Genomic DNA, 12,395 nt, shown 5'->3' with positions numbered 1-12,395 from the left:
ACCTAATTAACCCCTTTACCCACTTCTTGCAGAAATCTCTGGGCAGTTTTCTTTTCTCTTCCTTTCCTCCTCCCTTGCTTGCTGGATTTGCCCATCTTCAGATGCTCTGATGCGCACATCTCTCAGATTTGTGTGCTAGGCTGGGTGGTTTCTGTTGGATCATAGCTGTTCACTTTGTTGTAATTTCAAGGGGGAGAGATCAAGGGGATCTCTCATGCTGCCATGCTTCTGATGTCACTCTTTTCTTATTTTTTAGTATTTATTATTTTTCAATTACAGTCGACATACAACATCATATTAGTTTCAGGTATACAACATAGTTATAATATATTTATATAACTTATAAAGTGATCACTCTGATAAATCTAGTACCCATATGACACCATACATACTTATCACAATGTTATTGACTATATTCCCTATGCTATAGTTAACATCACCAGGACTATTTTGCAACTATCAATATGCACTTCTAAATCCCTTTCCCCCTTTCCTTTGTCCTCCCTCCCATCTGGCAACAATGAAAATGTTCTCTGTATTTATGAGTCTGTTTCTGTTTTGTTTGTTCATTTTGTTTTTTAGATTCCACATATAAGTGAAATCATATGGCATATATCTCTCTGACTTAATTCACCTAGCATAAAACCTTCTAGGTCCATTTATGTTGTTGCACTTGGCAAGATTTCATTCTTTCTTGTAGCTGAGTAATGTTCCATTGTATATATATACCACTTATTCTTTATTCATTCATTGATGAACACCCAGGTTGCCTCCATAGCTTGGCTATTATAAATAATGGTGCAATGAATACATAGATGCATATGTCTTTTCAAATAAGTGTTTTGGGTTTTGGAGAGAAGTACCTAGAAGTGAAATTGCTGGGCCCTTCTTTGTCTCTTATTATAGCCTTTGCTTTAAAGTCTATCTTGTCTGTTATAAGTATTACTAACCTAGCAATTTTTTGTTCCATTTTTATAAATTATCTTTTTCTATTTCTTTACTTTCAGCCTCTGTGTTTCTTTTGATTTGAAGTGAATCTGTTGTAGATAGCATATTTAAGGGGCTTGTTTTCTTATCCATTTAGTCACTCTATGACTTTTGATTGAAACACATTAATCTATTTAAATAATTGTTGATAGATATGTACTTATTGCCATTTTATCATTCACATCATTCACATTTTTTATCTTTTTTTTTCTTTCTTCTTAAAGAAGTCCCTCTAACATTTCCTGTAGAACTGTCTTGGTGGTAATAAATTCCTTTAGCTTTGTCTTGTCTGGGAAACTCTTTATCTGTCCTTCAATTCTAAATGATAGCTTTGCTGGGTAGAGTAAACTTGGTTGTAGGTCTTTGCTTTTCATCACTTTGAACATTTCATGCCAATCTCCTCTGGCCTGAAAAGTTTCTGATGAGAAACCAGCTGACTATCTCATGGGAGCTCCTTTGTAGGTAACTAATAGTTTTTCTCTTGCTGCTTTTAAGGTTCTCTCTTTGTATTTAACTTTTGTCATTTTAATTATAATGTGTCTTGGTGTGAACCAATTTGAGTTCATCTTTTTTGGGACTCCATGCTTCCTGGAATTGTAAATCTATTTCTTTCACCAGGTTAGTAAAGTTTTTAATCATTATTTCTTAAAATAGATTTTCAATTTCTTGCTCTCTCTTATCCTCTGGTACTCCTAAGATGCACATATCAGTACACTTGAAATTGTCCCAGAGACCCCTTAAACTATCCTCATTTTTAATTTTTTTTCTTGTTGCTGTTCTGATTGGGTATTTTTTGCTACTTTACCTTCTAAATTGTTGATTTAATGTTTTACTTCATCCAATCTATTGCTGATTCCTTCAAATGTATTCTTTATTTTAGTTATTTTTTCTTCTTTCTAAATGGTTCTTTTTTTTTCTCTACTTTTATATTACCTATGTTTTTGTTGAAGTTTCATTGAGATCATTGAGCATTCTTTTAACCAATGTTTTACACTCTACATTTAGTAGATTTCTCATCTTCTTTTTGTTTAGTTCTTTCTCTGGAGTTTTGTTCTGTTTCTTCACTTGAGACATGTTTTTTGTCTCCTCATTTTGGCTGGTTTTCTGTGTTTGTTTTTATGTATTACATAGAGCTGCTACTTCTCCCAGTCTTGGTAGAATGGTCTTATGTAGGAGATGTCCTGTGTATCCCAGTAGCATTATCTTCCTGATCACCTGAGCTGGGGGTTCCAGATCTGCTGCTTGTGTTGTTTGTGTATACCTTTCTGTTGTAGTTGACCCTTGATTGCTTTTGGCATGTTACTAGGAGAGACTGACTTTTAGTCTAATCGATTGTGAAGACTGGCTATGATAACAGTAGAGGAGCTGTTGTGCAAGAGTCAACTCTATGGAGCTGGATTCACTTTAGTGGGGCTCTAGTACCTGCCGAGTTTGCTCTTTGGGTGCATCATTTGTGGCGGTGGTTAGGTTGTATTTTGCTGCAGTCTGGGGCTGGTCACCAGGTAGATTGGTTCTGGGACCTTTTAGAGTGACTCTGGAACAGGTCAATTTCAGCTGCTGCCTGTGTCCTGCCTGGGACTACTTAGTGTGAGCTGCACAGAGATCTACAGATGTTCGCCAGTTGTACTGGGCTTGTTGGTGCCTGGGAGAGGCTAAGCTGCAAACTGAGTCTGGCTGTCTGTATTGCCGGGTGTGAGTCTGCTTAGCAAGAGGTATGGGGCTTGCTGAGGACAGAGGATGCTTGTTTCCTAAAGCTTTCAGAGATTTAGGAAAATCTGCAGCATCAACCAAGACAGGCCATTTATGTGGAAAAGCCACTGGAAAAGTCAATGATGGGTTCGCAAGTTAGATGGGGCTGGGTCTCCCAAAATCATTAAGGCAAGGCAAATAGTATTAGCTAGTTTGATGGAGACTCAAATATGGTGCTTGCTTGAGTATGCTGGCTGGGTAAGGGGAGGGTTCAACAAAGAAACAATGGCTTCTACCAGCACTTCTGTCTGGAAGAAAGCTGCCCCTCCAGCCCTCGCTCTGAAGCCAGACAATTCAGTTCCTCTCTATATGTCCCTGGCAGCTTTTGAGCTGCTGGTCCAGTGCTGGAGCTAAGATTGAGTGAATCCTTCAGTGAGTAAGTCCGTGTATGAGCCTTTTAAGAGGAATGCCTTGCCCTCTAGGAGCCCTCCCTCTCATGCAGCCACTATTTCTGCTGGTTTTCACAGCCAGAGGTAATGGGGAATTCTCTTCCTGACACTGGAAACCTGGGCTGCAGAGCCCAGTGGTGGGACTGAGATCCCTTGCTCCTCTGGGAGGACCTCCACAGCTGAGATATTACTCTCGATTCTCAATCACCAAACACAGATTTGGGACCAGCCTGTTTTGCATCTCCACTCCTCCTACCAGTCTCAAAGTGGCCTTTTATGTATGTCCCCAGTTGTAGGGCTTCTGTTCAGCCAAACTCCAGGCAACTACTGATAATGGCTATTCTGTAATTTAGTTGTAACTTTGATATGTTTGTGAAAGGAGGTACACAAAGCATTTTCCTACTCCACTAAATTGACCTGAGCCCTTTTTAATTATTCTTTACCAGGCAAATTACTTATATCCATTTCCTTATGCTTTTTTCCCTGGGATTTTTATTGTTCCTTCATTTGAGAGATACTCTCTGTAGTTTCATTTTGTTTTACTCTTGATGTTTGTTCATATGAATTAGATATAATAGCGTTCTCTTCCTCTCTTGAAAAGTTGGTCTTGTGTAGAAGCAGCCTTTGTACAACCTGAATGTGTCAGGTGTTTTTGGCAGGCCAGTTGGAGCAGAATAGGTGCCTATGACATCTGAGCTGCTGGTCTACTGTTCTGGAGTGGCCCTGGATAGGGTGGCCAGGTGTGAATAGTAGTGTCCCATTTATCTTGGTTGCTCCCTGTGTCTAGAGCTAAAATGGGCTTGAGCTAGATGTTCAGGAACATGCTGTGGTAACCTTGCTGGTAGTCCAGAGAACCTGGATAAAGCCTCCTCTCACCCTATGGATGTGGGGGAAGACATATACAATGGCACTCATCAGCCACCTCTGAACCCAAATTCCCATGGTTCCCAGAGCACTCCTACGGCTCCCAGCCTTTTCTATAATCTCTCTCTCATTTATTTTACAGAAAATGGTCTTGTGTAGAAGTGACCTCTGTGTAGGCTGTATGTGCAGGGTAGTTTTAGGCAAGCTAGTTCAAGCTGGGAAGGTGCTTATGGCACTTTTGGTACTAGCTTGCCATGCTGTAGTGGCTCTAGGAAAGAGGCCAGGTGTGTGGTGAAGCCTTGATCCTGCTTGCTCCCTTCATTTGGAGCCAAAAGGCTCTGTGCTGTGTGGTAGGGACTGTGCTGTGGTGAACTTGAAGGTATACCAAAGCACCCAAGGAGAGTTCCTACTCACCCTACTGAGGTAGAAGGGGACATAAAAAATGGCACTCACTAGCTCTTTTGGTCTGGAGAGTTCCTGCAGCTCTTGGAGAGCTCTCGTGGTTTCCCAGCCTTTTTTATTAGGTCTCTTTTTCTCATTTTTTATTCAGAAGCTGTTCAATCAGCCCTCACTTGTCTCTCAGGGGTAATTGTTCTCTATACACATGTATATATCAGTGTAATCACGGGAGAGGGCGAATTCACCATCCTCCTAAACCACTGCCACTTTGCCCCCCTCCAGCAAATATTTTGTAATTCTAATGACAGAAACAAGAAACAGTAGGAGAACATCAGATTAGAGTCAGGAGGGAGAATGGATCAAGACTTATTCCAGATCCTCTGATAAAAACTTCTGAATTCTGTTTACTATGCAACCTCTCACAAACATGGCGACAGCATTCTGTTAGCTAGATACTGTACTGAGTATTATAAGATTACAATGATAAATCAGATCTGGTTTCTATCCTCAAGAAACATCTTTAAATGTACCTAATCAGGATTTGGAACATGTTACAGGTCTTATATCTGCACTTTTTCCATTAAAGTCCTGTGCAATGGCTGTCTGACACGGATACCTTTTGTTGAATGAATGCATATTTATCTGAAGAAACCCAAAACACTATTTCAAAAGGACATGTGAATTCATTTGTTTATTGCAGCATTGTTTACAATAGCCAAGATATGGAGGCAGCATGGATGTCCATCAATGGATGAATGGATATTATATATTATATATGTGTGTGTGTATATATACACACACACACGCATATATAATATAGAGAGAGACAGAGACAGAGAGACAAAGAGAGACAGAGATAGAGAGACAGTGATAGTATCTAATCTTTTACCTGCTATATGAGCTGAATTTCTTTGTTATGATCATTACTATGATGGTGTTAATTTCTCTGAGGGCCAAATGTCAAAGCTATAGAAGGAATTCTGGGCATTAGCAATGACTGAGTTATGAGGCACTTGGGATCCATTGATATTTAAGATGACTGATAAATAGAAGTGCTTAATCTCCAGAAAAGTAACACCAATCATAATCATTTTATGTGGCAGTAAAGTAGGAAAAGGGAGCAATATTAATAAGCATGCTCAATTATGTGTGATTATTGCTGAATTTGCCTGACTCATGCTCAAATAGTACCTAAGACTGGATGTCAGAACAAGCAGCATCTATTATAGAAAGGCAGTTTGTATAAAAAGAGCTAATCATATTTTTGAGGGATAGAGACCTTCTGAGTATTGGACACATTCAGACATTTTTCAAACACGAAAATGGAAATCCAAAAGACAGATGCTCTGTGGACATTCTTTTTGGTGTGGTTAAATAAAATAAACTAAGAATTTGAAGTTAGAAAGCATTGGCTTTTGTTTCAATCTTTATAAATTTACTGTGAACTTGAAAAAGTTAACCTCTTTGAGTCTTAGTTGCTCATATATATAATGGGAATTTGATTATACAAATATTAACTGACTTCAGTTAGTTCATCAATATCAAATGATATAAGGTGTGATAAACCATGATTCAGCCTCAGGTTGGATGGAGTGTTGGGAAGCCTGTGGAAGATTGGAAGCTCAAAGATGCTGTGAATGTGTCACAGGGCTTCAATTGATTCTATCAGTGTGACCACATGGTTTTCTAAACACAGACAAGATGACTCTTGTGAATTCAAAGGCAAGAGAGAAGGCAACAGCTTAACTTCCCTGGGTCTTAGATTAATATAGAGCCCCCATTGAAGGATCAAAAGATAGAGACATGGGGAGGACTAGAGAATAGCAGGTTTATTTTATTAAGAGTTTATATTTTTTGTAAATGATGAACATGTGTTGAATTTTATCAAATTATTTATTTTTTGCATCTATTGAGATATCATAAGTTTGTCTTCCTTTAATGTGTGAATGTGAGTAATTGCATTAATTGATTAGTCTACAGCTAAACCACCCTTGTATTCCTAGGATAAAACCTACTTAGTTATGTTTTTAAATATATATTTATAGCTGAATTTGTTATGTTTATACTTATTTATACTGTTTGTGCCATGTTTGTATGATTGGAATTTAACTTTTTTTCTAATACTGTCTTTGTCTGGTTCTGGCATACGGCACTTGTAAAATGAGTCGAGGAGCATTTACTCTCTTTCCATGCACTGGCTTGGTCTGTTAAGAGAGGTGTATAAATTATCTAGTATGTAATAATGGAAATGGAAGGCAAGGTTTTGGTTATTTATTTATTTATTTATAGCTTACAATCTCTCTTTTTTTTAATTTTTATTTTTTACACCTATAGCACCTGATATTCCTAGGTGGTCTCCTATCCAAGTACTAACCAGGCCCGACCCTGCTTAGCGTCTGAGATCAGACGAGATCAGGCATGTTCAGGGTGGCATGGACATAGACGGAAGGCAAGGTTTTGATATATATGATCAAACTGTCTTTTAGAAAGGCTGGGCTCCTTCCTTCAGTAGCATGAGAAAGTACTGCTATATCCCATTTCTTTGATAGTTTGGGTATTACCCTATGCTATCTTAGACATCTCTTCTTACTAGAAAGGATTTCCTACATTGAAACAGATGTACCTCTTATGGTTTTAACAATTGGTCCGAGTTCTGTCATCTTGGTCTTCTCAAAATAAATTCCTCCTATATTGGATATCTCTGGAGAAATCATCCCTGGATAGTTATAGATAGGCTCATGTGTGTAACACCAGTACCTCTATTGAGAGAAACAATAAGGCATGGTGGAATTATATTTCATCATTGACATTTTTGAAATAATTTTAAAAAGACCTTAGACTATTATGTTAAGTGAAATAAATCAGATGGAAAAAAGTTGAGACCCATATGATTTCACTCATATGTGGGATATAAAACTGAAAGCAGCAAATGAACAAGACAAACAAACAGAGACTCACAGACATGGGCAACAGTTTAGTGGTTGCCAGAGGGAAGGGAGAGGGGGGCGATAGTTATGGGTAGAAGGGGTCAAATATATGGTGACAAAAGGAAATTTAACTGTGAGTGGTGAATACACAATGCAATATATATATGACTTATTATTGAATTGTACATTTGAGACCTATATAACTTTATTAACCAATGTCAAGTTTAATAAAATAAGTTTTATTAAACCTCAATAAGTTTAATAAAATAAAATTACCTTATTGTTGTTCAAAAGTACTTTATATTCTCAAAGTATTTTTATATTTTACCCCAATTGTTTCCTTGTGTATAACACCCCTCTGAGCTATGCAGGGCATAGACTGCTTACCTTTCTGAATCTCATTCTTCCAAATTTCTATAAAATGAAGTAAGCAAGTTTCCTAGAGTAATTTGATGAAAAGTAGCAGAATTTCTCTTACTTTCAGAATACAGCCTGCTTTATTACCTTGCAGCTCTGTTTCTAGAGGCCATAGGTAGTTTTTTCTACTGTTCCATCTAAGGCTCTGAGAACTCTTATAATATTAAGCTTTTTCAACAGTAATGAAGGACCTACTGACTATAAGGAAGATGTTAATTACACCATTCCTATACATAGAAAAACTAAGTCATAGATCACCACTGGAATATATATTGCTTCATGAAGCTAGAAATCTTTGCTCACTTTGTTCAATGCTGTACCGCCAGAACATAATTGGCATACAGTAGGTACTTAATAACTATTTGCCAAATAAATAACAAGAGTAGAACATTTGTAGAAATAATAACAGTCTAAAGATGAAACAATGGATTCTCCTCTGGGCAATGAATTAAGACTGATATGGACAAACAAGAACATATTTACAGGCACATAAAATATAATCAGGGAAATAATACACACATTCAGCAATAACTAACAAAAGCAGGCAGTGTGTGCTCATTACTAAGAAAGCAAATTGCAGGACAATGGAATGAGCTAGACAGGTGTGAGATTATCTCTGTATTCTCCCGCTCACTGGCCCTGTGAATTTGGCAAGTCACCTTTCTCTTAAGTAGGTTTCCTCATCTGTATAATGAAATAGGACCACCTTTCTGTCAGTGATTTTGTGAAACATAAGTGAGATATTGTATGTCAAGTTATTTAGCACACTGCCTGATACATAGGAGATGCTTGTTAAAGGATAGATTTCATTGGTTATTTTTATTGATACTAATAGACTCAGAGGAGAAAGCTGTCACTGAGATTGGAGATTGGGAAGGGTTTCATAGAAGAATTTGCATGAAAGAGTGACACAATGCACATTCCTGTCTTTCTCCTCCAGTAGTTTAAAATTTTCTAGGAAGTGATGACTGGAATTAGTCTGTATTCTATATTGGCTTTTAAATAACTAACACGCGTCAACTATGGCATACAAGTGATGGCAAGTTTCTACAAAAATACATGACATGGTACAATATTATTTCTAAGAATACTGTGATGTGCAATGTAATCCAGAGAGTAAAACTTTAAAATATAAAGAGGAATCAATAATAAGTTACTAGATTCATTGAAATGCAATACAAAATGTTTAAATAATGCAAAGGAAGGCAGAAAAGGGGAGGCAATGGAACAAATCAGAGAAGACAAATAGGAAACAAATGATAAAATGTTAAATCTGAATATGAGCATACTGATAATTATATTAAATATTAATAGACTAAACAATGAAATGAATAGGCAGAGATACATGGATAACATGAGATAAAAGCAAAACATGAGGATAAAAGCAGAGATAAAAGCAAAACATGAGGATGTGGAGTAAAAGGAACCCTCATATACTTTTGATGGGATTGCAAATTGGTACAGTCACTATGGAAAACAGTCTGGAGGTTCTTCAAAAAATTAAATATGGATCTACCTTTTGACCCAACAATTACACTTGTGGGTGTTTATCCAAAGAAAACCAAAACAATAATTCCTAAAGATCTGTGTATCCCTATGTTCATGGCAGCACTATTTACAATAGCCAAGATATGGAAGCAACCTAGATGCCCATCAACAAATAAAGAAGTTATGGTTCATATATACAATGAAATATTACTCAGCCATTAGAGAAATGAAATCCTACCATTTCCAACAACATGGCTGGACCTAGAGGATATTATGCTGAGTGAAATAAGTCAGACAGAGAATGATAAATACCACATGATTTCATTTACATGTAGAATCTAAGGAACAAAAGGAACAGACTCACAAATATAGAGGACAATCTGGTGATGGCCAGAGGGGAGGAGTGTGTGTGTGCGGGAGGGGCTGGGGGAGAAAGCAGTGAAGGACTAAAGAAGTATAAATTAGTAGTTGATGGTTACGGGGAATGGGAGCATGGCATAGGGAATGAAGTCAGCAGTAATGTAATGACTATGTGTAGAGCCAGAGGAAAGATAGAGTAATCAGGGGAATTGTTTCATAAACTATATAAATGTCTAACCAATGTGCTGTATACTGAAAACTAATAATACAACAAAATAAAATGCTAAAATAAAAAAGCAAAACTTAACTAATAATACAATAAAATAAAATGCTAAAATAAAAGAAGAAAACAACTATGTATAGTCTGTGTACAAGAGACACATTTTAAATACAATGCAGATCTATTTAAAATAAATGAATAATAGATATACACTGTGCAATCATAAGAAGGCTGGCATGGTTTCATTAGTATCAGATAAAATTATTACTAGAAAAAAGATGGGAACATCATAATGATAAAGGGTCAATTTATCAGGAATATATAATAATCACAAATGTGTGTGTGTCTAATAACAGACTCAGAATGAATAAAGCAAAAATTGAAAAAAATCATGGGAAGAAATAGAAAGTTCCACAAACAAAGCAGATTTTAATATTCTTCTCTCAGATATGGTAGCACAACTAGACAAAAATCAGTAAAGACATAGAAAAATTGGAGAACACTATTAATCACCTTAGTTTATTGATATTTTTTAAAACACTGTACCCCCTCAACAGAATACACATTCTTTGCAAGTGCACAGAGTATATTCTCCAAGATATAGCCCAGATTCTATAGCCAAGATATAGCCCAGATTCTAAGCTATAAAACAAGTCTAAAAACTTGAAATAAACAAAATCATATAAAGTATGTTCTCTGATGAGAATGTAATTAAATTAGAAATTAATAACAACATAACATCTAGGAAAACTCCAAATATTTGGAAATACCTAACATGGTTTCCTGAAATTCTCCTGTGGGTTAGTAACCATTAAATGAAGGGAAGGTAAAGAGAAAGTTCAAATTTTGGGATGAGGGTAATGACTTGTGCTGGCAAATTTCTTTTAGGGACCTACTAAAGCCTTGGAAGATGAAACACTCTGTTCAAAGCTCATTTTTGTTGACCAGGCGTGACACCTTTTATGCTTAGCTGTTAAAACTGTACTTGAGTAGATAGGATTTACTAAATGGCCTAATTCAGTGTCCAGAACTGAAAATATTGATCACCATCACCTCCAGTTTAAAATAGACATAAACTCAGATACACATGCTTGTGCATAAAGACACATAGACACACACACACACACACACACACACACACACACACACACACACACACACAATCACACCAAACAATTAGAGTGAAAGAAGTTGAGCATCTATGGAAACCTCTATATCTTTTATGAAGTCACTTTTACTCTAGAATAATATGAATTTGGCCTTACTCCTTATGGACTTTCTATTTCTACACAAATCTTATTTGAATGAGAGAACTTGGGTAACTCAGCTTTGAGCGTAGGAGGAAGGCTGCAAAGGGAGGCCTAAGACTTGCTTTTGTTGTTGCGGAAAGTCAAATTCAGATACCCAGGATATAGCAGTTTTAACGATTACTCTCTTGTACTATCAACTGCAAAGAGTGTATATTAGTTTGTTATTGCTGCTGTAACAGATTACAGTAAGATTGTTAGCTTAATACAATGCAAATGTATCATCTTTTAGTTCTGAAGGTTATAAGTCTCGGTAAAGTGTGGCTCTGCTCAATTCCCTGCTCAGAGTCTCACAAGGCTGAAATCAATGTATTGACAAGGCTGCATTTATTTCTGGAGGCTCTAGGGAAAAATCTGCTTCCAAATTCATTCAGGCTGTAGGACTGTTGTCCCATTTCTTTGTTGGCTGGTGGTGGAGTGTTTCTCAGCTTCTAAAGGCTACCACATACCCTGGTCATGGCCCCCTAATCTAACTTTAAAGCCAGCAACATCATGTTGAGTCCTTCTCATGCCCTGAATTTCGTTCTGGCTCCCTCTTGTGCTGCATCATTAACTGTTCTGTATCTCACTTTCACTTTTAAGAGCCCACCTGGAAATCCAAGATAATCTTTCTATCTTAAGGTCAGCTGATTAGCAGCCTTGATTCCATCTGCACAGTCCCTTTTGCCATGTAAGGTAACACATTCATGTGACTTAACACTAGGGGGCAAAGGTGATAAGAGTCTAAATCAATCTTACCATAAGTTATAACCCAATAGAGTACTCAAAGGACAATTTCGAGTGAGGTCAAAATTTGTGAGCTTGGAGACAAAACTTGAACAGAAAGAGAAACTGGTAGAGGAAGATTTTGATTGATTTATCTTATTTAAAGTTAAACAAAATCAAACTCCTTTTTGGAGACTTTATTTACTCCCTCTTTCAAAATGATTTTTGTTCCAACTCTGGCTGTGTATTAACTGTGAGACCTCAGTGGGTGATTTGGTTAGATTAGAGAAAATGACACAGAAGGTAAGAGCTGTAAGGAACCTGAAAACTCATCTTGTCTATTATTCACATACTGTAGATGAGGAAACGAATCCAGAGAGGTTAAAGTTCCCCAGCCAACTGATGATAGAATCGGGTCTGGAATCTAGGTCTCCTCATTCCTAGTCCAGTGTGTCATTTCAAATTGATCATGTCTCACAGTGATAATACAGTTGTATATTTTAAAGATAGAATTTTTCCAAGTTTTCCTTCCTTCCTTCCTTCCTTCCTTCCTTCCTTCCTTCCTTCCTTCCTTCCTTCCTTC

At 37.0% G+C, this 12,395-nt stretch overlaps 1 protein-coding gene and 1 pseudogene across 1 annotated transcript in view; one reads left to right on the top strand and one right to left on the bottom strand.

Annotated features, from left to right (window-relative positions):
• LOC112469042 (vascular endothelial growth factor receptor kdr-like) overlaps positions 1–12,395 on the top strand; it is a 199,235-nt gene that overhangs the window by 59,176 nt on the left and 127,664 nt on the right. The window lies entirely within an intron of this gene.
• Positions 6,714–6,832, bottom strand: LOC112469045 (annotated as a pseudogene).

The sequence above is a fragment of the Pteropus alecto genome, unplaced genomic scaffold (assembly GCF_000325575.1).
Source record: "Pteropus alecto unplaced genomic scaffold, ASM32557v1 scaffold370, whole genome shotgun sequence".
NCBI lineage: Eukaryota > Metazoa > Chordata > Mammalia > Chiroptera > Pteropodidae > Pteropus > Pteropus alecto.
This window is presented reverse-complemented; position numbering and strand designations above follow the sequence as displayed.